At 42.6% G+C, this 26,096-nt stretch overlaps 2 long non-coding RNA genes across 4 annotated transcripts in view; one reads left to right on the top strand and one right to left on the bottom strand.

The window, feature by feature from the left end:
- Positions 1-2,740, bottom strand: part of LOC132402847 (uncharacterized) — a 56,695-nt gene extending 53,955 nt beyond the window's left edge. For both annotated transcript variants that reach the window (XR_009515108.1, XR_009515109.1), the window contains exon 1: positions 2,535-2,740. This is a non-coding gene — a long non-coding RNA (uncharacterized LOC132402847). The remainder of the gene's footprint in view (positions 1-2,534) is intronic.
- Positions 2,741-3,037: 297 nt separating this feature from the next.
- Positions 3,038-16,338, top strand: LOC132402848 (uncharacterized). 2 transcript variants are annotated; one of them, XR_009515110.1, is made up of 3 exons: positions 3,038-3,213; positions 11,146-11,258; positions 15,791-16,338. It is a non-coding gene; the product is annotated as an uncharacterized LOC132402848 (long non-coding RNA). The 2 variants fall into 2 exon arrangements; XR_009515111.1 differs by lacking the exon at positions 3,038-3,213 and adding an exon at positions 3,300-3,521.
- The last annotated feature ends 9,758 nt before the right edge of the window (positions 16,339-26,096 follow it).

Below are 26,096 nucleotides of genomic sequence, written 5' to 3'. Positions count from 1 at the left end.
ACCATTTGGGTGTCTCTTTCACAATCATAGAATCTGCTGACTGCTGTCCTAATTATGGAATTTCCTATCACTACTGCACTCCCCCCCCCCCCCCTCTCCTTCCCTTCTGAGCCACAGAGACAGACTCAGTACCAGAGATCAGGTTGCTGCATCTTCCCCTGGTAGCTTCTTTCCCCCCCCCCCCCCCCCAATATGCTTACTATTGAGGGGAACGGCCACAGGGGTATTCTGCTCTGGCTGCCTAATCCCTTTCCCTCTCCTGACAGTGATCCAGGTCACTGCCTTCTGCGGCTTAGGGGTGATTACCTTCCTGTATCTCCTATCTGTCACCTCCTCATTTTCCCTTATGAGTCAAAGGTCATCCAGCTGCAGCTCCAGTTCCTTAACACGGTCGTGAAGGAGCTGCTGCTTTGTGCAGATGTACTTATCAGGAAGACTGGTTAACTTCTTCAGGGTAAGTATAAATCTTCTTTAAACTTTCCCCCTTCACCTTAAAGCCATGCCCTGTAGTAGTTGACATTTCCACCATGTAAAAAAAATTCTGACTAACACATTAACACATGGCACATGCTAATCTTTCTGTATGTTTTCATCTTGTTCACTTTGATCTCTTCAGGTCGAAAGATTAGCATGTGTTAATGATGGAAAGGCAACAAGAGATCATTAAGTTTTGCTCATTTCTCTTTGTGGTTTGCAATGACATATGTGAATAATTTTCTGCAAAGATTTTACATTGCAGTCGGTTTAGTGGGCTGGAGATCATTTAAATAATGAGGTTCCTCCATGAGATAATGGACATCTCCCCCAAACAGAACATTCTGTTTTAATATTTTTGTTTGATAATTTCTCAACATGACTCTCATGTACCATATTAACTTTGAGCTTTAATCCTGCTCATATTTTACATGAAACTGCATATAAAAGATAAAGTATTTCAGTAACTCATAAGTTAATAACTCATTGGGGTGATTGATAAGTTTGTGGCCTAAGGTAGAAGGAGATGAGTTATTAACTTCAAACTGTCTGCATAATCACTCAGAGTTGACCAGCATGTGCATGTAATGAGAACTGTTTAACTCATCTCCTTCTACCTCAGGCCACAAACTTATCAATCACCCATCTTTGGTCACTTTCTGGAGATACAAGATCCGTATGCTCCACAGCTGCTGGACTAACTGTGTAAATGTAGGAGGGGACTATGTTGAAAAATAAATGTGCTAGGTTTTCTAAAATTGACTCCGTCTACCTTAGGCCACGAACTTATCAATCACCCCTCGTATTTTTGAATTTAATTTGATTTGGATCATGAGGACAGAGATATGATTAGCTTGCATCTTGGCTCAGCTAAATGGACTTCTGCTTTCCCTATAATCTGCAAACTCATTCCACGTTGCCAAACTTTCACCACCCAGTCCTCAAACACGAGGAAATCTGCAGATGCTGGAAATTCAAGCAACATACACAAAATGCTGGTGGAACGCACCAGGCCAGGCAGCATCTATAGATAGTAAGTACTATTTTTTCTTTCAGTTAGTCCTGATGAAGGGTCTCGAACCAGAACGTTGACTGTACTTCTTTTTATAGATGCTGCCTAGCCTGCTGCGTTCCACCAGCATTTTACCTCCCAGTCCTAATGTCTTTTCTTTATTAACCTCAAATCTGGAATTTTTGGGACAACATTGGGAGACAATAGACAATAGGTGCAGAAGTAGACCATTCGGCCCCTCGAGTCTGCACCGCCATTCTGAGATCATGGCTGATCATTCACTATCAATACCCAGTCCCTGCCTTGTCCCCATATCCCTTGATTCCCCTATCCATCAGATATCTATCTAGCTCCTTCTTGAAAGCACCCAGAGAACCGGCCTCCACCGTCTTCCAAGGCAGTGCATTCCACACCTCCACAACTCTCTGGGAGTGGGGATTGTTGAGAATAATTGACGATAGCTTTGGTACACCCTTCCGATAATTACCTTGTGATTTAGGCAGTTACTTTAGCAGTCTCTTTATTGTAGCCTGCACTTTATTTACCACTATATGTTTCACTGCCACTCCCACACTTTTTCCTGTTTTCTGTCTTAGAGACAGACCATTGCACTCACCTAATCAACCCTGGCCAAGTTCTCTTCGAGCCCTTCATTTTAAAATTAGTCCTGCTCCATTCATCTTCCCATTCCCACAAATAAAATGAAACCTTATTCTGTTCTGAATGGTCCTTCCCCATCTCACTTCTAAACTCAGAGCTTGTTGACTTCAAACGCGTTGAACCAAAAATAATCCTCTAATGAGTGTTACAAATATAATACTCATTTTCCCCAGAAACACACGCCATTGCTGCTCTGCTGTCATCCCTGCCAGCAGCTCCTTCCAATTTACTTTGGCCAACTCCTCTCTCATACCACTGTAATATGGGCACTGTACGTCAGACTTTACTTCACCGCTCCCCCTCCAGGTTTCACTTATCACTTTGTATTTCTTCCTTCCCCCGCCTCACCTTCTTACGCTGACTTCCTATTTCTGATGAAGGACCTTACCCAGAAACGTCGACTGTTAACACTTTTCCATACTCCAGCATTCTGTGTTGCTTGGGTTTACTCTTCTTTTACTCGTTTGTGATTGGACAAGTCTTACCAAGACCCGCTGGGAACGGCGTATTTAACATATTACTCAGACATGACAATGATTAATCATCTATAGAGATTACAAACTTGCATTTGCTATCGAATCAATGTAGTAAAAATGTCAGGTCTTTTCCATTCAATGTAACTGATTGCACAAAGCTTACTGAAAATCTATTATCTCCAAAAGAAATTACGACGCCGCTTCAAAGTACTTCCTCACCCTACATAAGCGCTACTTTTTTGTGGAGGGGGAGGATTTAAAGGGAACAGGATGCGTTTTTTGCCGCTTGGGTATTAGAGAAGAAACATAGGGGGAAGGGCAGTTCAGGTTGATGTTTATCACCTCCATAACAAAGGGATTACTTCTTAAAACAATGCACCTCTCGGCATTTTAATGCTGAACATTTCCTAATGGCGCCAGAAACGCTAAATAAATTACTAACAGTTTATTGAACTGGCGCCAGGTGTGCAGCTGCAGACGGCCAGCAGTGACTGATAGGAATCGGACCCGGTCCCCAGCCTCCGGATCAGATGCGACCGGAAGTCCATCCGCAGAGCGACCGGGCAGCCCCTGCCGACTGCCATAGCAACGGTAAACCCCAGCATGGCCGCCGGCGATGCGAATGGTAGCAATAACAAAGAGATCACAACGTACCCCGCCCTGCTGCCTTTGGGGATTACTGTACCGGTAGTGCTGAGAACAGAGATAGCCCTAGGCCATGTGGAGAGTGGAACAGCTGCATGTTTAAGCAAGTTGTGCCGTGCCTCGATGAGTCACTAACTTTATCGTGAACTTTGTAGGAGGCATGGGATCCAAGGGGACATTGCGTTGCGGATCCAGAACTGGCTTGCCCACAGAAGGCAAAGAGTGGTTGTAGATGGGTCATATTCTGCATGGAGGTCGGTGACCAGTGGGGTGCCTCAGGGATCTGTTCAGGCACCTCTTTTCGTGATTTTTATAAATGACCTGGATGAGAAAGTGGAGGGATGGATTAATAAATTTGCTGATGACACAAAGGTTGGGGGTGTTGTGGATAGTGTGGAGGGCTGTCAGAGGTTACAGCAGGACATTGACAGGATACAAAACTGGGCTGAGAAGTGGCAGATGGAGTTCAACCCAGATAAGTGTGAAGTAATTAATTTTGGTAGGTCAAATATGATGGGAGAATATATTACAGCAGGGGTGTCAAACTCATTTTAGGTCACGGGCCGGATTGGGCAAAATGCAGCTTCATGTGGGCCGGATCAGTTGGGCGCGTGTGAACGCAGCTTTCATTGCCTAAGTTTTTTCAGCCTGTTCTCATGTGTCTCAGTCTCTGCTATAACTACAAAGTGTTTCACTTCACAAATTCCGTTTCTTATGAAGAAGACTACTGAGCAAGCATTATTTTTATGATTGGTATTAAATTACAATCATAGGCTTCATATCGCCAGGTCATTAATAATTAAAATAATAGATCTATCTAAAATGATCTCGCGGGCCTTGAGTTTGACACCTATGTCGTACAGTATTAATGGTAAGACTCTTGGCAGTGTGGAGGATCAAAGGGATCTTAGGGTCAGAGTCCATAGGATGCTCAAAGCAGCTGCGCAGGTTGACTCTGTGGTTAAGAAGGCATACGATGTATTGGCCTTCATCCATCATGGAATTGAATTTAGGAGCCAAGAGGTAATGTTGCAGCTATGTAGGACCCTGGTCAGACCCCAGTTGGAATACTGTTGTTTCTCCCGTCGAGCTGTGAGGGCGACACTCTCCGCCATGAGGAGGTACCTGGCATCCCTATCCCAGTCTCTTCCATACCTCCAGGACACTTTCTTCACTGTTTGTAATGGACCTGCCCTTTATTTCATCCTCCGTCAGATCCATGCGTGCAATCGCTGTTTCTTTGATTTTGTCATGTTAGGCAAGGATTGCAAGATCTTCGACCTGCAGACCCCAGAGCCTGCCGGCTCCAACGCTAGCAGGCATGAACTTCAGATTGCGCCCCCCCCCCCCACCCCCGTCAATATCAGCGTCCCTACCAACCCAGGGCATATTCAAAACCCGGACGCCAGCACCATCAACATGTGTTCCAACGACCATGGACACCTTCAAAGTGATTGCACAGCCTCCAGCTGCGACTCCAGCCGGGTCTTCACGTGCTGCTATAGTGACTCCCGTCTCCCTCTCCCCCAACACCACTATGCAATCCCCTCTCCCTCAGATCCCATCTTCATCTCCTTGGCCCTCAGGGGCTCCATCTTCCTCTCACCCCAACCCTTCCCTCTCCACTGACACTACCAGCCTCCCTCCCCCCTCTGATCCCAGCTCTCATCCGTGCAGGGTCTTTACCATCCCCTCCGACCTTCAGCTCTCTGAGGCAGAGCACTCTGAGGTAAGGGCCTCACCTTTGTCCCCCTTCGTCCACACCTCAGCGAGTTCCGCATGTGCCATGATGTTGAACTCTTCTTCTGCCAGCTCCGTCTTCGAGCGTATTTCTTCGGCAAGGGCTCTCCCATCCCCACCGATGACCCCTTCTCCCATCTTCAATCCTCCACCTCTTCATGGATGCCCCGCTCTGGTCTTTGACCTGCTCTGGATCTCTTTATTGCTAACTGCTGGTGGGACAGCAACCGTCTCGACTTCACCACACCTTGTTCCAATTCCGACCTCACTTCTTCCGAAAGCTTTGCTCTCCACTCCCTCCGCACCAATCCCAACCTTACAATAAATCCCGCAGATAAGGGGGGCGCTGTTGTAGTCTGGCGAACTGACCTCTACCTGGCCGAGGCACAGCAACAGCTTACTGATACCTCCTCTTATTTACCCCATGATCATGACCCCACTAGGGAGCACCATGCCATTGTCTCCCACACCATTACCAACCTTATCAGCTCTGGGTATCTCCCATCCACTGCCGCCAACCTCATAGTTCCCACACCCCATACTTCCCGTTTCTACCTCCTACCCAAGATCCACAAACCTGCCTGTCCAGGTAGACCCATTGTCTCAGCTTTCTCCTGCCCCACCGAACTTATTTCTGCATACCTCGACACTGTTTTGTTCCGCCCTTTTTCAATCCCTTCCCACCTATGTGCATGACATTTCTTGTGCTTTGAATTTTTTCGATGATTTTAAGTTCTCTGGCCCCGACCCCCTTATTTTCACCATGGATGTCCAGTCCCCATATACCTCCATTCCCCCACCAGGAAGGTCTCAAAGCTCTCTGCTTCTTTTTGGATTCCAGACCTAACCTGTTCCCCTCTACCACCACTCTCCTCTGTCTAGCAGAATTATTAATAATTTCTCCTTTGGCTTCTCTCACTTCCTCCAAACTAAAGGTGTAGCCATGGGCACCCGTCTGGGTCCTAGCTATGCCTGCCTTGTTGTTGACTTTGTGGAACAGTCCATATTCCAAGCCTATGCTGGTATCCGTTTCCTTTTCCTTGGCTTCATCGATGACTGCATTAGAGCTGCCTCCTGCACGCATGCTGAGCTCGTTGACTTCATTAACTTTGCCTCCAACTTCCACACTGCCCACAAATTTACCTGGTCCATTTCTGACACCTCCCTCCCCTTTCTTGATCTTTCTGTCTCTATCTCTGGAGATGGCTTATCTACTGATATCTACTATAAGCCTATGGATTCTCATAGCTGTCAAATGGGCTTCCCTTCCTCCACCATCAACTCTGCTCTCAAACACATCTCTCCCATTTCACGCACATCTGCTCTCACCCCATCCTCCTGCCACCCCACTCCCTCCCGGCACTTATCCTTGTAAACAGAACAAGTGCTACACCTGCCCTTACACTTCCTCCCTCACCACCATTCAGGGCCCCAGACAGTCCTTCCAGGTGAGGCAACACTTCACCTGTGAGTCGGCTGGTGTGGTATACTGTGTCCGGTGTTCCCGGTGTGGCCTTTTATATATTGGTGAAACCTGACGCAGGCTGGGAGACCGTTTCGCTGAACACCTACGCTCTGTCCGCCAGAGAAAGCAAGATCTCCCAGTGGCCACATATTTTAATTCCACGTCCCATTCCCATTCTGGTGTCTATCCATGGCCTTCTCTACTGTCAAGATGAAGCCACACTCAGGTTAGAGGAACAACATCTCCAACCTGATGACATGGACATTGATTTCTCAAACTTCCATTAATGCCCCTCTGCCCCTTTTTACCCCATCCCATATCTATCTGTCTATTTATTTAATTATTTCCCCCTTTCCCCCCTTTTTCTCTCTTTTTTCTCTCTCCGTCCCTCTCACAATCACTCCTTGCCTGCTCTCCATCTTCCTCTGGTGCTCCCCTCCCCCTTGTTTCTCCCTAGGCCTTCCGTCCCATGATTCAAATGATTACAGAAAGAAAAAAAATTATCTACCTTTCCCCCTAACATCCCTATAGAAGAAAAGAAAAAGAAGGAAAAAGAAAGAAAGAAAGATTGCCTGGATATCGGAAGATCCCCACATGCTCCAAGGAGTTCATAATAACTTTAGTATATATATTTATTTCTTTCCCCAAATAACCACTTATTTTATCTTCGGAGCACCTATATATTTAATCCTGTCTTTTGTAAATAAGGGTGCCAAATTTTCAAAAATGTTTCATATTTATCTCTGAAATTATAAGTAATTTTTTCAAGTGGAGTACAGCTGGAAATTTCATTCTTTCAACGATCTATACTTAAGTATGAATCAGATTTCCAAGTAACTGCAATAGCCTTTTTGGCTATTGCCAGTGCAATTTTTATGAATCTTTTCTGATATTTATTCAATTTGGGTTTCGGTTTTATCCCTTCAATATCACCTAATAAAAATAATATTGGGTTATGCGGAAGTTGTGTCCCAATAATTTGTTCCAGTAAAACTCTTAAATTTGTCCAAAAATGTTGAATTTTAGAACAAGACCAAGTAGAATGTAAAAAAGTACCAATTTCTTGGTTACATCAGAACACTGATCAGATAAAATTGGGTTTAATTTATTTATTTTTTGTGGTGTAATATATAATTGATGTAAAAAATTATATTGCACTAATCTTATCCGGACATTTATTGTATTTGTCATACTATTAAGATGTAGTCTTGACCAATTTGTTTCTTCAATTTTAATATTCAAGTCAGTTTCCCATTTTTGTCTTGACTTATGGACTTGTTTAATTGCCTGTTTTTGAATCAAACTATACATACAAGAAATACAATTTTTAGTTTTTCCTTTTTGAATTAAAGTTTCTATTTCATTAGATTTCGGCAATAACATTGTTTGACCCAATTTTTCTCTTAAATAAGCCCTTAATTGGAAGTAACAAAAAAGAGTGTTGTTTGATATTTTATATTTATTCTTTAATTGATCAAATGACATTAATATACCTCCTTCAAAACAATCTCCTATATATCTAATCCCTTTTTGAAACCAATTATATAAAAGTTGATTATCCATTGTAAAAGGAATGTCTATTTTGAATTAAAGATCTCTTAGCTAATAAAGAATTCCTTATTCCATCATCAACATTTATTTTATTCCATAAATCAATCAAATGTTTTAATATAGGAGATTCTTTTCCCATATCCATTTAGATTCCCATTTATATATAAAATCTTCTGGTGTATGATGGGAACATACACCGATCCATTAAGCCCATTAACATTAAAACTTTAAAAATTCAGTAAATTAGTCATTATTTTTAATTGGGTTACTCCAATCTATAATAATACCTAATCTTTCAACTTTCGTGGTATCTTGGGGAGTCTTTTTAAAATTCTCCATGTTGCTATGTGTGTCCCCCCACCAATCATCCAGGCAAAGAAAGAAAGATAGAAGAAAAATAGAGTATAAAGAAAAAAACAAAATACCCCCTACTAATGTGTGGATAAAAAAGAACACAACATTGCCCCCCCTCTGTTGTATGGGTCATGGCAATCGCCATGATTACACACGTGAATTCCGTAGCAATCGATCCAAAGCTCCCCCGCAAAATAAAAAAGTATATATATGAGAAGAAAAAAAATGACTACTATCAATTAATATTTCTCAAATTTTGCTTTTGTCCCCCTGTATCATCCTTAAATGTCCATCAATTCCATTCACTGTCCCTGTCTTCATCTTTAATCCATTACGCTTTGAAATCTCTATGTGTAGTTAGCGAATATTTGGGAGATTTTGTGCAAACTCTTCCGCTTCTCGATAATTGGTAAAAAATCTTCTTTTTCCATCCTCCAAAAAAATTATCAGTGTTGCTGGGTGACGCATTATGAATTTATAACCCTTTTCCCATTATTCTTTTTTCACTGGGTTAAATTCCTCCTTTCTCTTCAAAAGGTTATAACTTATATCAGGATAGAAAAGAACTGCTTTCCCTTCTATCATCAATGGCCCTTTTCTCTTTCTGGCACATTGGGCACCCATCTTCAGGATCTTTTCTTTATCTTGATATTTTCAACATTTTAACAAAATTGATCGTGGATTTTGATCAGCTTGAGGTCTTGATCTTAAGGCTCTATGAGCCCTTTCAATTTCTATTAGAGTTCCTTCTTCCATTTCCAAGTTTTCAGGGATCCATTTTTGAAAAAAATTTATTGGATATTCTCCTTCTATATCTTCTTTAAGTCCAACAATCTTAATAATGTTTCGTCAGCTAAAATTTTCAAGCTTATCCACTTTTTCCAACAATTCTTTTCTTTCTGATGTCCAGGCAGAGATATTACCTTCCATTTTATTCATTCTTTCAACCATGTCTTCCGTTGTGACTTCCAAGTCTGTAATTCTCTTTTCCATTTTATCATTTTATCAAAGATAATCTGCATATTTTTCATATCTTTTTTGATTTCTTTTAATGTGTTTAACTTTTCTAATTTACACATTATTTGCATCAAAGTTTTTTCTATATTTCCAGAAAAATTTTTACCTCCATCTTCATCTGATTTATCCAGAGAATCTGAATCTACCTCAGATTCACTTTCACTTCCGATTTCAATCGTAACTGGGATTTGTAGTTCAGGTTGCTGGCGTTTGCGCATGCTCCTTCCTTCACGTTTGCGCAGTTCTTGTTGGTCTTTTTCTTTAGAAATGGTTGATGTTGCCACAGTTTCCTGTTCTGTATCGCTGGAGGTAAAATGTACTTGAGCCCGCGGTTCTCTCGTAGCAGTGGGCCTTGATTCTGTCCAACATGCATTGTCTTCAAGGTAATAGTTTTCTTCGTCTTCTGTTTATGAGACATAATTTGAAACAATCCGGAGTAGTTTATAAGTAACTTTTAGAAAGTATTTACTAACTCTTCTTCACTTAAACATTAATTTACTGATTTTTTATGGGAGAGCTGGATTCCCACGTCTCGATCCTATGTCATCACGTGACGCCCCCCTCTTGAAGGCAAATTGATGTGAAAAATATTTTCTTGCAGGAAAGGATATTCATTCTGATTTAACCAAACTCTCCTAAGTTCTCCAATTTGTATGAAGGTCTGGAAAAATAAGTACTGAGTGTTGGTTTTGTTTTGGTCTAGGAACTTCAAGACTTGTCTCTATCAGTTCTATATTATAATAGCTTTTTATATTTTGCTGTTAGTCAATCTTAAGTTCATCCCAAATATTTAATTTTTTTCAAATTTTGTAAAGTTAATTTAAAAATGCTTTTTCTAGTAAAATATACCTAGATGCCTAAGTCAAGGGAAGTTGTTTCTACAAGCTCAGACAGTGAATCGGATAGTGAAGGTAGGAGAAAAGGAGTGTAATTGTGAAAAGTGTCTCTGTAGGTAGGATTGCTAATTTCAGGTTATTTGTATTAAAATATCAAGATGTTTTAGCTCCTTAAAGGTAATTCATGTCACAATTGTAATACAGTATGATTATAGTACAATCATCTCATTTCAAGTCAGGATATTATTTGGTGTGCCATCACTCAAGCCATAAATTGTTGATGATGTGAATCTGAATTCAGATTATTTTAATACAAGATGTATGTTTTACTACCTGGTAAAATACTCCCAATGCTAATGTATCATTGCTATACAAGACTTCAAAAAAATTCCTGGTCTTAGACTAATCCGTGTGCTATGTAGGTTAACTTGATTTTATTGTAATTAATCTTTGGGGATCCATGATTTTTATCTATAAATATTAGATTTCTGCTAAGGCTCAGGAGAAGAGTATTCTTTTCACTTGGTTGAACTAGTTTTATTACCCCTCATCTATTCTTTAATTTCTCTCCCAACTACACACAAGCTTTGTTGATATACATTTCTTGTGACCTTAAGTTAGTTACATTATCCAGGTGATTATATTTGCCACACCTGAAGTATATACCATTTTAATGTTTTTTTGCTTGAATATGTAACTTTATTAGAAAACTCAGAGAACTTTCTAGATGTATGTAATGAGTATATGATCCAACACAATGCAGACATAAGTGAGAATTATAATTTATTCTGATCTGTCTAATTTCTTTCTGAAAATTGAAGAGGTGCTGTATAATTGTCTGACCTAGATTTACACCACATGGCAAATCAGCTGTGCCATTTTTTTGACTATTTTATAACTGGATTTTCTATACAGGCTAAGAGAAAGAAGGCTGCTGTGTAGAGAAACCAGTGAGAAAGCAAAAGAGCGGTGAAAGTACTGGAGGTTCAAAGTGTACTAAAAGTGACAAAGATGATAACCTATTTCAGGTGTGTACTTTGGAGAAATCTAAAATATATTGGTATGTTATGATTAAGGTGGAACTCGGCTGTTTGGGCCAACCATCAAATACCTACTTGCACTGTTGCTGGTTTTGGTTGCCTGTTGTATCCAACAATAACAGGAGACCTGTGCAAGATAGTTTTTCAAGTGAAGAAGCTGTTGCACTGGGGCAGTTATAATCTCTTGACCTCAGATATCCAGTTGTCACAAGCTGGGGTCTTCCTTGGTTGTAGATGACCATGATGTCTGTGCCTTGCCATGCCTTTGGTCTCCATGAAGTGTTGCAGAATTGCCTTCCTAGCCATTGGATCTCCGTGTTGATCCCATCTGTCCTGTCCACTGGAGCTGACTTCACATGCTAGGACAGGCATGTCCCTATCTTACTGGGGTATAAGGCCTCTATTTAGCCTGCTGATTGAAGTGGTATACTGGGCTGTGACCACTGTCACATGAAGCAGCCACTTGGAGTTACAGGTGATAGCCGGGTGTTCAGTGGGGCCCAACATTGAGTGAGCTGCCTCTTCACCAGAGGTGCTCCTTACCCTGGGACACTCCATACACCCATTTACCCTATTCTGACATTAATCCCATTTTTTTCAAAAATTCCCATCAATTTCCCCTTATTTAAACTTTGGGGACAGTTTAGTGGCCAATTAACCTACAAATCTGCATGTCTTTGGGAATGGGAGGGAAGCAGAGCCTGGAGCAAAGCCACATGGTCACAGAACGGATGAGACTGACACAGTGAGCTCTGGGGGGGTCAGCATTGAATGCAGGTCTGTCAGTCAGCAACTCTACTAACTGTGACTCTGTGCTACCTAGGTGGTTTATTTTAAAATCTGGGACTACTAGGAACTACCAGTTTGGTTTGCAAGAAATGCAGCTCGTCAAACCTATGTGACATTGGTTCATGGCATAAGGGTATTCAGACATCCCACCTCTCCTGGAAGTTCCAGGAGTCTCCCGCATATTGATAGTAGCTCCCTGACACCTGCAAATTATATACAATATCCCGGAAATCAATTTTTTGACAGCAAACAAGCAAGAGGTTGGGAGGGAGGGAGGGGCAAGAGAGAGAATGAGAAGAGAATGATAATGAATCCTGATTGGTCTCCCTTTGTGCTAAGTAGACCCATCAGTTTTCTCTGTGGGCGGGCTTTACAGTCAACCTCTCTCTCTCTCTTTCATTGTCCATCAGTTCAGTTTAGTGTCCTGTAGCACCATGGCAGAGAGTTCCAAAAAAAGGAAAATATAAAACGTACTTCACCCCAGACTACGCTAAAGTGTACCCTTGCCTAATAGGGGTCAAAAATAATGAGTGTTGCTCGCTGCACTGTTTGCAACAATGACTTTTCTATTAGACAATAGACAATAGGTGCATAAGTAGACCATTCAGCCCTTCAAGCCTGCACCGCCATTTTGAGATCATGGCTGATCATCTACTATCAATACCCAGTTCCTGCCTTGTCCCCATATCCCTTGATTCCCCTATCCATAAGATACCTATCTAGCTCCTTCTTGAAAGCATCCAGAGAATTGACCTCCACTACCTTCCGAGGCAGTGCATTCCAGACCCCCACAACTCTCTGGGAGAAGAAGTTTTTCCTTAACTCTGTCCTAAATGACCTACCCCTTATTCTCAAACCATGCCCTCTGGTACTGGACTCTCCCAGCATCTGGAACATATTTCCTGCCTCTATCTTGTCCAATCCTTTAATAATCTTATATGTTTCAATCAGATCCCCTCTCAATCTCCTTAATTCCAGCGTGTACAAGCCCAGTCTCTCTAACCTCTCTGCGTAAGACAGTCCAGACATCCCAGGAATTAACCTCGTGAATCTATGCTGCACTTCCTCTACAGCCAGGATGTCCTTCCTTAACCCTGGAGACCAAAACTGTACACAATACTCCAGGTGTGGTCTCACCAGGGCTCTGTACAAATGCAAGAGGATTTCCTTGCTCTTCTACTCAATTCCCTTTGTAATAAAGGTCAACATTCCATTAGCCTTCTTCACTGCCTGCTGCACTTGCTCATTCACCTTCAGTGACTAATGAACAAGGACTCCGAGATCTCTTTGTATTTTTCCCTTACCTAACCCTACACCATTCAGATAATAATCTGCCTTCCTGTTCTTACTCCCAAAGTGGATAACCTCACACTTATTCACATTAAACGTCATCTGCCAAGTATCTGCCCACTCACCCAGCCTATCCAAGTCACCCTGAATTCTCCTAACATCGTCAGCACATGTCACACTGCCACCCAGCTTAGTATCATCAGCAAATTTGCTGATGTTATTTTCAATGCCTTCATCCAAATCGTTGACGTAAATCGTAAACAGCTGTGGTCCCAATACTGAGCCCTGTGGCACCCCACTAGTCACCACCTGCCATTCCGAGAAACACCCATTCACTGCTACCCTTTGCTTTCTATCTGCCAACCAGTTTTCTATCCATGTCAATGTCTTCCCCCCAATGCCATGAGCTTTGATTTTACCCACCAATCTCCTATGTGGGACCTTATCAAATGCCTTTTGAAAATCGAGGTACACTACATCCACTGGATCTCCCCCGTCTAACTTCCTGGTTACATCCTTGAAAAACTCCTAACAGATTAGTCAAGCGTGATTTACCCTTGGTAAATCCATGCTGGCTCGGCCCAATCCTATCACTGCTATCTAGATATGCCTCTATTTCATCTTTAATAATGGACTCTAGCATCTTCCCCACCACCGATGTCAGGCTGACAGGTCGATAGTTCTCTGTTTTCTCCCTCCCTCCTTTCTTAAAAAGTGGGATAACATTAGCCATTCTCCAATCCTCAGGAACTGAACCTGAACCTAAGGAACATTGGAATATGATTACCAATGTATCCGCAATTTCCAGAGCCACCTCCTTTAGTACCCTAGGATGCAGACCATCTGGACCTGGGGATTTGTCAGCCTTCAGTCCCATCAGTCTACTTATCACAGTTTCCCTCCTAATGTCAATCTGTTTCATTTCCTCTGTTACCCTATGTCCTTGGCCCATCCATACATCTGGTAGATTGCTTGTGTCTTCCTTAGTGAAGACAGTACTTATTAAATTCTTCTGCTATTTCTCTGTTCCCCATAACAATTTCACCCAATTCATTCTTCAAAGGCCCAACATTGTTCCTAACTATCTTCTTTCTCTTCACATACCTAAAAAAGCTTTTGCTATCCTCCTTTATATTCCTGGCTAGCTTGCGTTCGTACCTCATTTTTTCTCCCCGTATTGCCTTTTTAGTTAAGTTCTGTTGTTCCTTAAAAACTTCCCAATCATCTGTCCTCCCACTTAGCTCTGTCATACTTCCTTTTTTTTAATGCTATGCAATCTCTGACTTCCTTTGTCAACCACTGTGGCCCCTTTCCCCCGTTTGAATCCTTCCTTCTCCGGGGGATGAGCTGATTTTGTACCTTGTGCATTATTCCCAAGAACACCTGCCATTGCTGTTCCACTGTCTTTTCTGCTAGGATATCCGTCCTGTCAACTTTGGCCAGCTCCTCCCTCATGGCTCCATAGTTTCCCCTGTTCAACTGTAACACTGACACTTCCGAGCTGCCCTTATCCTTCTCAAATTTCCCATGGTGAGTTAAATAACCATAAAAGACATGTTGAAGTGAGTTTAACAGGTGTCATTTGTTCAATAGCATAGCTAATATTACTTAAACTAGCTGGCTAGCTGCTAAGGAGCTACTCTATTGATGTCCTACGTGATGAGGCCAAACTCCCTGTAGACTTAAATTTGTAATAGAATTTTAAAAATGACTATGATAATATAAGTACATATTTTAATGTCACATTTTCTACACAAGACAATGTAATAAGGATACATGTTATGCTTTTAATTCTTTTAGGGACCACAACATATTAGGGAGGCTAAGTGCAGGGAAGGCTGTTCAAGTATTTCACAGTTCTTTTCAGCAGAAAACTGAAATCTGAGGCTATGTCCACTGTGCTGTCTTTACGACAGTTATTTAGTTTATAATATTTTCACTTAGTAATTCATTCAATAGTATTTTCTAGTTAGAATTAGAAGTGTTTAAAGTATATTCATTGCATGTAAAATATATCGGCATGCGATGACGTCACATCCGGTTTCGCCGCGTCTTGTGGGAAAATACCGGTTTGAAATTAGCGCGAGGGTGAGGGCTTACCACGAGGCTCACCTGAGCAGAAGTTGTTTTGCAGGCATGAGAAATCACAGTGAGAGCAACGCTGTAAGTTAATAGATAATCGATATATTGAACTAAGATGTTAATGCCGATCCTGTTAGAAGTAACGACGGTAGATAATGTTTATGCTTTCGTTAGTTAAAGAGTCGCGGATAGTTTGCATGGAAGTGTATTTAAAGTAGTCAATGGAGCAGGTAAACTCTCCCTGTATACTGCACCTTAGTGTAATGTAGTTATAGTCACCTTTGCAAGTATTTACACTTGAAATGTGATATTAAGGAAGGAACAAATACTGTATCAATCTTGTATTGTTTTATCAACAGTTTTCACCATATGTTAATGTGAAGAGTGAACAGTAAATGGTTAATCTTACTGCGATCTGGTTCTTATTAACTGTGGTTTATCTCGACGTTAAATTCGACGTTCGTGACACGCGAAGGAGAACGTTACAGTCCACACTAGACCGGATAATTTTGAAAACGCCGGTTTCACGTAAAAACGACAGGTGTCCACACTAGGCATTTTTAAAAATACCTCTGTCCACATTAAAACGGATATTTGGGCGAATCTCCTCCTACTGGGCATGCGCAGGACACCCAGAAAACAAGCAAAGAGGAAACTGTATACTTGGTGCATGTTTGTCCAGTTATAGACGAGAAAAACTTAAAAAGAAATTGCCAAACAGAAGACTTGGTGCACGTCTGTCCAGAAACATTTCCTACAGCCATAGTCTCTTCACCGATGAAAGGGATGACTGCTACAACTAAATGCAATAAGGCTTGTTACTGGGCAAAAGTGAAATTTGCTGTTACCTCATTTGTTTGCCTTTACTTTTGCCATGTCTTTGTGTATTATTTTGCTGTAACTAACATGTGCAATAAAACAAGTTACTGGGCAAAAGAGACAGTTGCATCTATTGAATGTTTACACAAGCAATACATTAATAAAGCACCTTGTTAACTGTATAAAACACGTCTTCATAAGTGTTATCTTGTATTTCCATGCAATGTTACATCAGGCTGTTACACATCTATTGTCAGATATTGTTGTGGTATTGGAGGTTGCGTTCAAGAAAACAATGAAATGGCCCGCTGCCGCCACCATTTGTTCTGGCGCGTCATGACAGCAGTTTTAAAAATAGCTGGTTGCCCCATACACAGTACGTGGGATATTTGGCATTTTCAGATTTACTCACTCTGGAGAGCGTTTCTGAAAATCTCTGTTTTCGGGTGAGGAAAACGCCATTTCAGTGTAGATGGAGGGTCAAAACGAAGAGAAAAAGCTTCAGTTACAGATTTATCTGGTCTAGTGAGGACGTAGCCTGACAGATAAGGTTACTAGAGCTGAGGTGAACTTTACATCTTTCATTGTTGAGCAAGACCTGCCATTCCAGGTGTGTAAGCACATAGGCAAGATAGTCAGGAAAATGTTTCCTGATTCAGAAATAGCAAAAAACTATGGCGGCTCATCAACCAAGACAACAGCTATTGTGAGCATGGCACTGGAACCTGAATGTTCAGAGGATCTGTACAAGTTCATCCGGACAGAAAAAAGGCCATACAGTGTTTTGGTTGACGAAAGCAACAATATCGTGTGAGAAGGAATGTGCCATTTCAGCCAGGTACTATAATGAAACACAGGATAAGTTAACAGGTGAATTTGTAGACATGCCAGTGTGCAATGATGGCAAAGCCGACAACATATTCAACTGCATTGCATCATCCATGCATGACAAAGGCCTTGAATGGCCTAATTGTGTAGGATTTCGCAGTGACAACTGCAATGTGATGATTGGCAAAAACAACTCTGTCTTATCAAGAGCGACAGCACAGGCCCCTCATATTTACAGCGTTGTCACCTCATGAACATTTGTGCCAGAACTACTGCTAAGGAGCTCTCAATGTCACCTGAAGAACTGTTTGTTGACATCTGCTACTACTTTGAGAGAAGTTCCAAACGAAGAGAAGACCTAAAATAGTTTCAAGAGTACTGCAATATTGCCCAGCAGAGAGTACAAAAGCATTGTCCTACATGCTGGCTTTCTTTAGGAAAAGGATTGGACCATCTGCTCCACCAATGGCCAGCCTTTATTTCATATTTTGAATCAAAGAGTGAGAATTAGAAGTCAACTCATATTCAGAAGAGGCTGAAAGACTCCCAATGAAAATATACACATGCTTTCTCCATAATGTCACACAATGTTTTGACAAATTCTCTCCTCTTTAAGTTGGATCAGAGTGTAGAAGAGCTCCTGAATGACATAGCATCAGATTTATTGAGCCAAAGGTATTGAGAGAACAGAACGTTCAGGAGATAGATGAGAACAACCCTGAAATTCACTGCCCAGATGAAGAGCTTTTTATTGGGTACCTGGCAAGGAGGCAGTTGCTAAGTGAGGAAGCACAAGAGATCCCCCCTTACAAGACAGAACAGTTCTTCAAAGATGCCAGAACATTCTATGTCAGGAGCTTTCAAAAAATCTTGGAGAAGTTTCCAATGAAAGACCAAATCTTGAAAAATCTGTCAGTGGTCAATACAGAGAGCCAAAATGAGGTGAATCCAGAGTAGATTTTGACTTTGGCAGAGAGATTTCCAAATGTGACCAAGACAGATGCAAGAGAACAGCTCCACTTGGAAGTCTATGTCTCAACTAACCTTGAAGGACTGGTGCCAAACTACAAAAGTTTGCCAGTTGATAAATTCTGGGGGAAGTTGTCCAAAGTAAAATCTGTGAGCACAGGGCAGTTGAGATTCAAAGAGCTCTGCCAGTTGATGAAGCTGCTTTTGGTGCTGCCAAATTCTAATTGTGATGTAGAAAGGACATTCAGCATGGTGTATCAGGTTAAGACAGAATTCAGAAGTCAGTTGTCTCACAAAACACTTGTGAATCTGATGTCTTGTAAAATTAACAAATTCATTGACACAGACTGCTAGGAGGTGGTGTGCTACCTCCCTGAAATGAGTTTTTGCAGGGTGGGGTGTCTGCTTTACGAGGCAGTATCCTCGGTGTAATGACCTCACTGTAGGTCCTGTCCAGAAAACCCTCGTTTTCGCGGATAAACCTGAGGTCATCCAGTTCTTTCTTCAGTGCTGCAACATGCTCGTTCAGAAGCTGAATCTGGACACACTTTCCACAGCTGTAGCAGCCGGGAGCACCATCAGTGTCCCTGACCTCCGACATCATGCACGCAGCACACTGTATCAGCTTAGCGGTCATGTCTTCACCCTCTGCAATTGTACCTGGAGTAGTCTCCTCGCCGAAGACCCTTGAGCCAAAGACTAGCACTTTTCACACCAGGCACTTCCCTCAACCAGGCTACTTCCTGACAGGCTGCTCCACTAGAGCGCTCTCTCTTTTTCTTTGCTTGAGCTTTGCAAGCTGCAAGGTCACTTGACCTCAATTGCCCAATCAGCTGTTTTCTGCTGAGTCTGAGCTATTCAAATCTTGTTTGCCAAAAGGGAGATTTTCCACAAAGTAATTACACAATCTGCATTTGGTCTCCACAATGTAAAGGGGATTTACAAATACAGTACAGTGTTTAAGTCAAATCACTTTCAATTGTCATTTCGACCATAACTGCTTGTACAGTACACAATAAAAACAAGACAATGTTTTTCAGGACCGTGGTGCTACATGAAATAGTACAAAAACTACACTGAACTATGTGAAAACAACACAGAAAAAAAGAAACTACACCAGACTACAGAACTACCCAGGACTGCATAAAGTGCACAAAACAGTGCAGGCATTACAATAAATAATAGACAAGACAATAGGCACAGTAGAGGGCAGTAAGTTGGTGTCAGTCCAGTCTCTGGATATTGAGGTGTCTGATAGCTTGGGGGAAGAAACTGTTACATAGTCTTGTTGTGAGAGCCCGAACACTCTGGTGCCTTTTCCCAGATGGCAGGAGGGAGAAGAGTTTGTATGAGGGGTGCATGGGGTTCTTCATAATGCTGTTTGTCTTGCGGATGCAGCGTGTAGTGTAAGTGTCTGTAATGGTGGGAAGAGAGACCCCGATGATCTTCTCAGCTGACCTAACTATCCTCTGCAGCGTCTTGCAATCCAAGATGGTGCAATTTCCGAACCAGGCAGTGATGCAGCTGCTCAGGATGCACCAGTCTTCACCAGTCTGTTAACCGCTGCACCTCCTCTCTGTATGCTGACTCATCGTTCTTGCTGATGAGACCCACCATGGTTGTGTCATCGCACGGCGAACTTGATGATGTGGTTCAAGCTGTGTGTTGCAGCACAGTCATGGGTCAGCAGAGTGAACAGCAGTGGACTGAGCACACAGCCCTGGGGAGCCCCCCTGCTCAGTGTGATGGTGTTGGAGATGCTGCTTCCAATCCGGACTGACTGAGGTCTCCCAGTCAGGAAGTTCAGGCCCAGTAGGCTTAGCTTTCCAATCAGTTTTAGAGGGATGATTGTGTTGAATGCTGAACTGAAGTCTATAAACAGAATTTGAACGTATGTGTCTTTTTAGTCCTGGTTGAAGGAAGTACACACTAATTTATTTATCAAGAAAAAGTGCTTTGGTTCCTGAATGATAGGAAGCAATGAGGTAAAAATTCAGATGCTGCAACTCATGGCTATATGGGGGGGGGGGGGGGGCTTTGCATTGACTGTAATGGAAGAGTGAATAAGAATATCCAGAAAGGTATGCAGTTGTGATAAAGAGCGGCACAGTAGCGTGGTGGTTAGCACAATACTGGCAACCAGGGTTCAATTCCTGCCACTGTCTGTAAGGAGTTTGTACGTTCCCCCTGTGACTGCCTGGATTTCCTCTGGTTTCCTCCTAAAGTCCAAAGATGTATGGGCTGGTAGGTTAATTGGTCATTGTAAATTGTCCTATGATTAAGCTAAGGGGTTGCTGGGTGGTGTGGATGGAAGGGCCAGAGGAGCCTACTCTGCACTGTATCAATAAATAAAAATAAATAAATAAAAGAGTGAATAAAAATCTGGAACAATCCATTCAGAATATCAAAAATGTAAGTGAAGATGTAAATGCCCAGTGGTGACATCTTGTTGGAGATATTAAAGATAGTGTGGGGTGATGTACAAAAATTCAGAGCTGGTGGGATAGAAGATGAGGGCAAAGACACCTTTAATGGACTTCTAAAGAAAGAAAGGACTGAGATATAGGCAATGAAAAAGACACAGTTGAGAGCCCTGCAGTGGGATCTTTAGCCAAAGAAAAAGAAGGATTTGTTGGAAGTGCAGGTATGGAAGAAAATGTCATTAGAACAGATGAGACAGACAGAATTAATGAATGCTAACACCTCCAATTTAGAAGCAGGATGCTTCGAAATTTTGTTAAGGTACCTGTGTTTTTTGTATGGACTTTTTATAAATTCTGGCTACTCTTTGAATTTGATCCAGAATCTTAGGTGGTTTCCGGAAATTATCAGAATACAGAGGATTTCAGCCCTGCTTTGGTGAGTACTATCATTGGCTTTTCAGGCTGCCAGTCCTAACCGAGCATGCACATTTGCTAACCATAGTATTAGTTCCTAGTTCCAAAGCTGAATGCTGAAACCCTTCGGTGATCTTCCCCCTGGCACTTGCCCTTGCGAGTGGAACAAGTGAACCACCTGCCCCTACACCTCCTCTTTCACTACCATCCAGGCCCTAAACAGTCCTTCCAGGTGAAGCGACACTTCACCTGTGAGTCTGTCGGGGTAATTTACTGTGTTTGGTGCTCCCAGTGTGGCTTCCTGAACATTGGTGAGACCTGACGTAGACTGGGAGACCGCTTCACTGAGCACCTGGCTCTATCTGCCAGACCAATTGGGATCTCCCACTGGCCACTCATTTTAATTCCACTTTCCGTTCCCATTCTGATATGTCCATCCATGGCCTTCTCTACTGTTGTGATGAGGCCACACTTAGGTTGAAGAAATAGCACCTTAAATTTCATTTGGGTAGCCTCCAACCTGATGGCATGAACATCAATTTCTCTAACTTCCGGTAATGCCCTCTAACATCCCACCTCCTTCTCCATTTTCCATCCCCTTTTCCCTCTCTCACCTCATCTTACCAATCAACTTCCCATCTCTTTACTTCATCCATCCTCCTCCAGGTCTCACCTATTGCCTTGTGTTTTTCTCAACCCTCCCCCACCTTTTAAATCTACTCCTCAGCAATTTTTCTCCAGTCCTGCTGAACGGTTTCGGCCCAAAATGTCAACTGTACTTTTTCCTATAGAAGTTGCCTGGCCTGCTGAGTTCCTCCAGCATTTTGTGTATATAGCTTGAACAGCATCTGTGTATTCACCAATGACATGCAGACAATGGGTGAATGTAGAAACTCCTTATGGATGGTGGAGGGAAATGAAGCCAGGTCATGGACACTGTAAGCTGTGTTACGCTAACTGCTACATTACTGTGCTGCCTGCTACTCTGTCTTTTGTATTACTTATTTACTTCTATAACATATGGTAATTTTATGTCTTGTAATCTACTGCTGCTTCAAAACAACAAAATTCATGACATATCAGTGATAATGAATCTGATTCTGAGTTTGATTCCCACAACTTGTTCTTCAGCCCCCCCCCCCCCCCCCCCATTCCTCCCTTATCTGCTTCCACTTATTAGCTTCATTACCTGGTAAGTTTGTCTATTTCTTCTGCTGCAAATTCTAGTAGTTCGGCTGTTCCTGATTCATCTGTAGTCTCTTGTGTCTCTTGGGAACTCGTTTTACTGCTTCAAAAAAGGCATTGAGGGCTCTTGTCCATCCTTGTGGAGAACAGAATGGTTTAGGCATCTTTGAGGAAATGAAACTATTAAGATAAGGACCTTTAAAAATAGTGGTGGATTTTGAGAGATCATGGGGAAGAAGGATAATCAAGGCAGATCTCATTTCTTCTTCTTCTCATCCCCTCTTTCTACATCCTAAAGCCAATTTTTATTTATAATTTTTACCAGGAACAATAGAAGGTTCTTATCTTGTTAACTTTTCCTTTTTCCACACATGCTACTTGTCGTGTTCACAAACGAAAGAAAATCTGCAGATGCTGGAAATCCAAGCAACATACCCAAAATGCTGGAGGAACTCAGTAGGTCAGGCAGCAGCTGTGGAATTGGAAATAGAATTTTTATTTCTGATATCCATCTCTCAACATGAAGGAGCAAAAATCTTTATGCTGCGTCTCCTTCGCTATGTACAGTCGGCCCTCCTTATCCGCGGATTCCGCATGCGCGGATTCAACCAACCACGGATCGGGAAAACCTGGAAGTTCTCTCTCCAGCACTCGTTGTTTGAGCATGTACAGACTATTTTTTCTTGTCATTATTCCTTAAACAATACAGTGTAACAACTATTTACATAGCATTCACATTGTATTAGGTATTATAAGTAATCTAGAAATGACTTTAAAGAACAGGAAGTCCCCAGGTTATGAATGAGTTCCATTCCTGAGTCTGTCTTTAAGTTGGATTTGAAGACGGAACAGGTACATCCAATATTAGTGTAAGTTAGTCAAACGTTTTTCTTAGTATATAGTACATATTTTACCTTTCTATGCATATAAAACACTTAAGAAACATATATATTTCAATAATTAAACCACTGCGTTGCTTAGTAATAATTGTAGCTTTCATCGGGGCAGGGCCTTTGACATGCTCCATTAAAATTGTTCTGATCATTGACCGACTGTAGCCTAACACTTTTCCAATGACTGATGGTTTTTCACCTCTTTCTGATTGCTTTATTACTTCTGTTATGAATGTACCACAGCTCTGAGGGGCCGAAGGTTGCGGGGTAGCCCCCTCCTTTGTGAGAATCGCAAGATCACTATTGATTTGGGTCAGGAGACCCAAGAAATGAGAGAGAGACGTGCGGAATGTCTTGTTCCCCCGGCTATATAAAGCTACGGGAAATGGCCATTGTCTCTTGGAGACAAACTTGTGTATTACAATACTGTGCTACGTGGAAGCCCTCAGGCAAAGTGGGCTGGTTGAGGGAGGGATTGCATCACCCCCAACCTGATTGACATCTGAGACCCTGTGAGTCAGGATAAAAGAGGGTCTGTGGGAACAGCCCCTTCAGACGCATCAGAAGAAACGCTAGCGATCCCGTAATAGCGGAAGCTGGTGTGGAGGCCACGTGCGTTCGGTTCCATTTGCCCCAGAACCGGTGCCCTTTGCCACGGAAAAACGGCTTTTAGCTAACAACGGGGAAACCAACTCCCAACGACTCGAAGGATTGACCTCATAAAAGGACTGGGCACGTCTTAAACCCATCTTTCTCTCAAACCAAAACGCTGCAGCTTGAACGAACTAATAGTGACTTTTATATTTCCATCGGACAATACATTATCCCCTAGACAACGATAGAGCTATTTCTTATTGATTATGATGATACCCGCGCGTTTAGATTTAGTATTGACGACGTATATTATCTGTTTGTTTGCATTGATATTCTTTTGTGTATTTTTTATCAATAAATACTGTTAAAATAGTACCATCAGACTTCAACGGACCTCTCTATTTTTGCTGGTAAGTGACCCAGTTATGGGGTTCGTAACACTTCCACCTTATTTTCAATCATGATCGTGATTACTTTCGTGAACAGCCGCACTGAGACATGTTAAATAAAGTCCGGGGTTCCGCTGGGTCCTAAAGACCACTGCACTGAGACAGGTTAAAGAAGGGATTTGAGCATCCACGTTTTTTGGTATCCGTGGGTGGTCTCAGAACCAATCCCTCGCAGATAAGGAGGGCCGACTGTACAAGCAATAAGGAAGGGAAATGTGGGAGGATATTGCCCAAACACTAAGATTGTATACATTACTGTTTTGTATACATGCATGTACAGTTAGATACGCAATCAGATCAATGTGTATTGATAAATGTGATGGCCTGGTGAAAGAAGCTGTCCTGGAGCCTGTTGGTCCTGGCCTTAATGCTGCAGCACCATTAGCCAGACAGAAGCAGCTGAAACAGTTTGTGGTTGTGTGGCTGGAGTCCCTGATGATCCTCCATGCCCTTTTCTTCACACTGGCTGCTGTAAGTATCCTGAATAGAGAAACGTTCACATCCGCAGAGGTGCTGGGCTGTCCACACTACCTCCTGCAGTGCCCTGCGATTGAGGGATTTACAGTTCCCGTACCAGGCGGTGACACAGCCAGTCAGGGTGCTCTCAATGGTGCCCCTGTAGAAAGTCTTGAGGATTTGGGGACTCATACCAAACTTGTTCAGCTATCTGAGCTGGAAGAGCTGCTGTTGTGCTTTTTTCATCACAGAGCCAGTATATACAGTCCAGCCGAGATCCTCAGTGATGTGTACACCGAGAAACTTGAATCTACTCACCCTCTCTACTACAGTCCCACTGATGTCAACAGGGGCCAGCCTGTTTCCATTCCTCTTGTAGTCCATGATCAACTCCTTTATCTTTTCAACATTGAGAGAGGTTCTTTTCTTCGTACCACTATGTCAGGACATTGACTTCTCCTCTGTAGCTATCTCATCATTGTTGAAAATAAGGCCTATCAATGTCATGTCATCTGCAAGTTTGAACAGCAGATTGGAGCTGTCCTTGGCAACACAGTCATGGGTTTTATAAGGAGCAGAGGAGAGTACAGGTGACATTTTGGGCTGAGACACTTCAGCAGGACTGCAGAAAAAAAGATGAAGAGAAAGGTTTAGATGGTGGGGGGCAGGGAGGAAGGAACACAAGGTAATAGAAGAAACTGGGAGGAAAGAGGAGTGAAGTATAGAGCTGGGAAGTTGATTGGTGAAAGAGATACAGGGCTGGAAAAGGGGGAGTCTGATAGGAGAGGACAAAAGGGCATGGAAGGAAGAAAAAGGGGAGGAATACCAAATGAAAGAAAGGGATGGCATTTTTTCTGTTTAACTTCCACCCTGCCCTCAAATTTACCTGGTACATTTCTGACACCTCTCACCCCTTTCTCAATCTCTCTGTCTCTATCTCTGATTATAGATTATCCACTGATGTCTATTACAAAAACAACTGACTCTCACAGCTACCTGGCCTATATCCCTTACTCTCAAACCCTCTTTCTCCACTGCATGTGCTCTCAGGATGAGGCTTTTCATTCTAGAACAAAGGAGATATCCTCCTTCTTCAAAGACAGGGGCTTCCCTTCCACCATCAACGCTGCCCTCTTCCATTTTGCACACATCTGCCTTCACCCCATCCTCCCACCACCGCATCAGGGGTAGGATTCCTCTTGTCCTCACCTATCACTCCACCAGCCTCTGTGTCCATAACTTCTGCCATCTCCAAGGGGATCCCGCCACCAAGCACATTTTTCCTCCCCCCTCCCCAACACTTTCTGCCTATGCTCTCTATGCAACTCCCTTGTCCATCTGTCCCTCCCTACTGATGTCCCTCCGGGCTCTAATCCTTGCAAGCAGAACAAGTGCTGCACCTGCCCCTACACCTCCTCCCTCACTATCATTCAGGGCCCCAAACAGTCCTTCACCACATGGGCAACACTTCACCTGTGGGTCTGTTGGGATCATCTATTGTATCCGGTGCTCCTGATGTGGCCTCTTGTATATCAGAGAGACCCAATTTAGATTGGGAGACTGCTTCACAAAGCACCTATGCCCCAACTGCCAGAAAAATACTGGATCTCCCAGTGGCCATCCATTTTAATTCCT

Source organism: Hypanus sabinus, chromosome 12, assembly GCF_030144855.1.
Source record: "Hypanus sabinus isolate sHypSab1 chromosome 12, sHypSab1.hap1, whole genome shotgun sequence".
In the NCBI taxonomy this organism is placed as follows: Eukaryota; Metazoa; Chordata; class Chondrichthyes; order Myliobatiformes; family Dasyatidae; genus Hypanus; species Hypanus sabinus.
The sequence above is the reverse complement of the archived record's forward strand: the minus strand, read 5'-3'. Positions and strand labels throughout refer to the sequence as shown.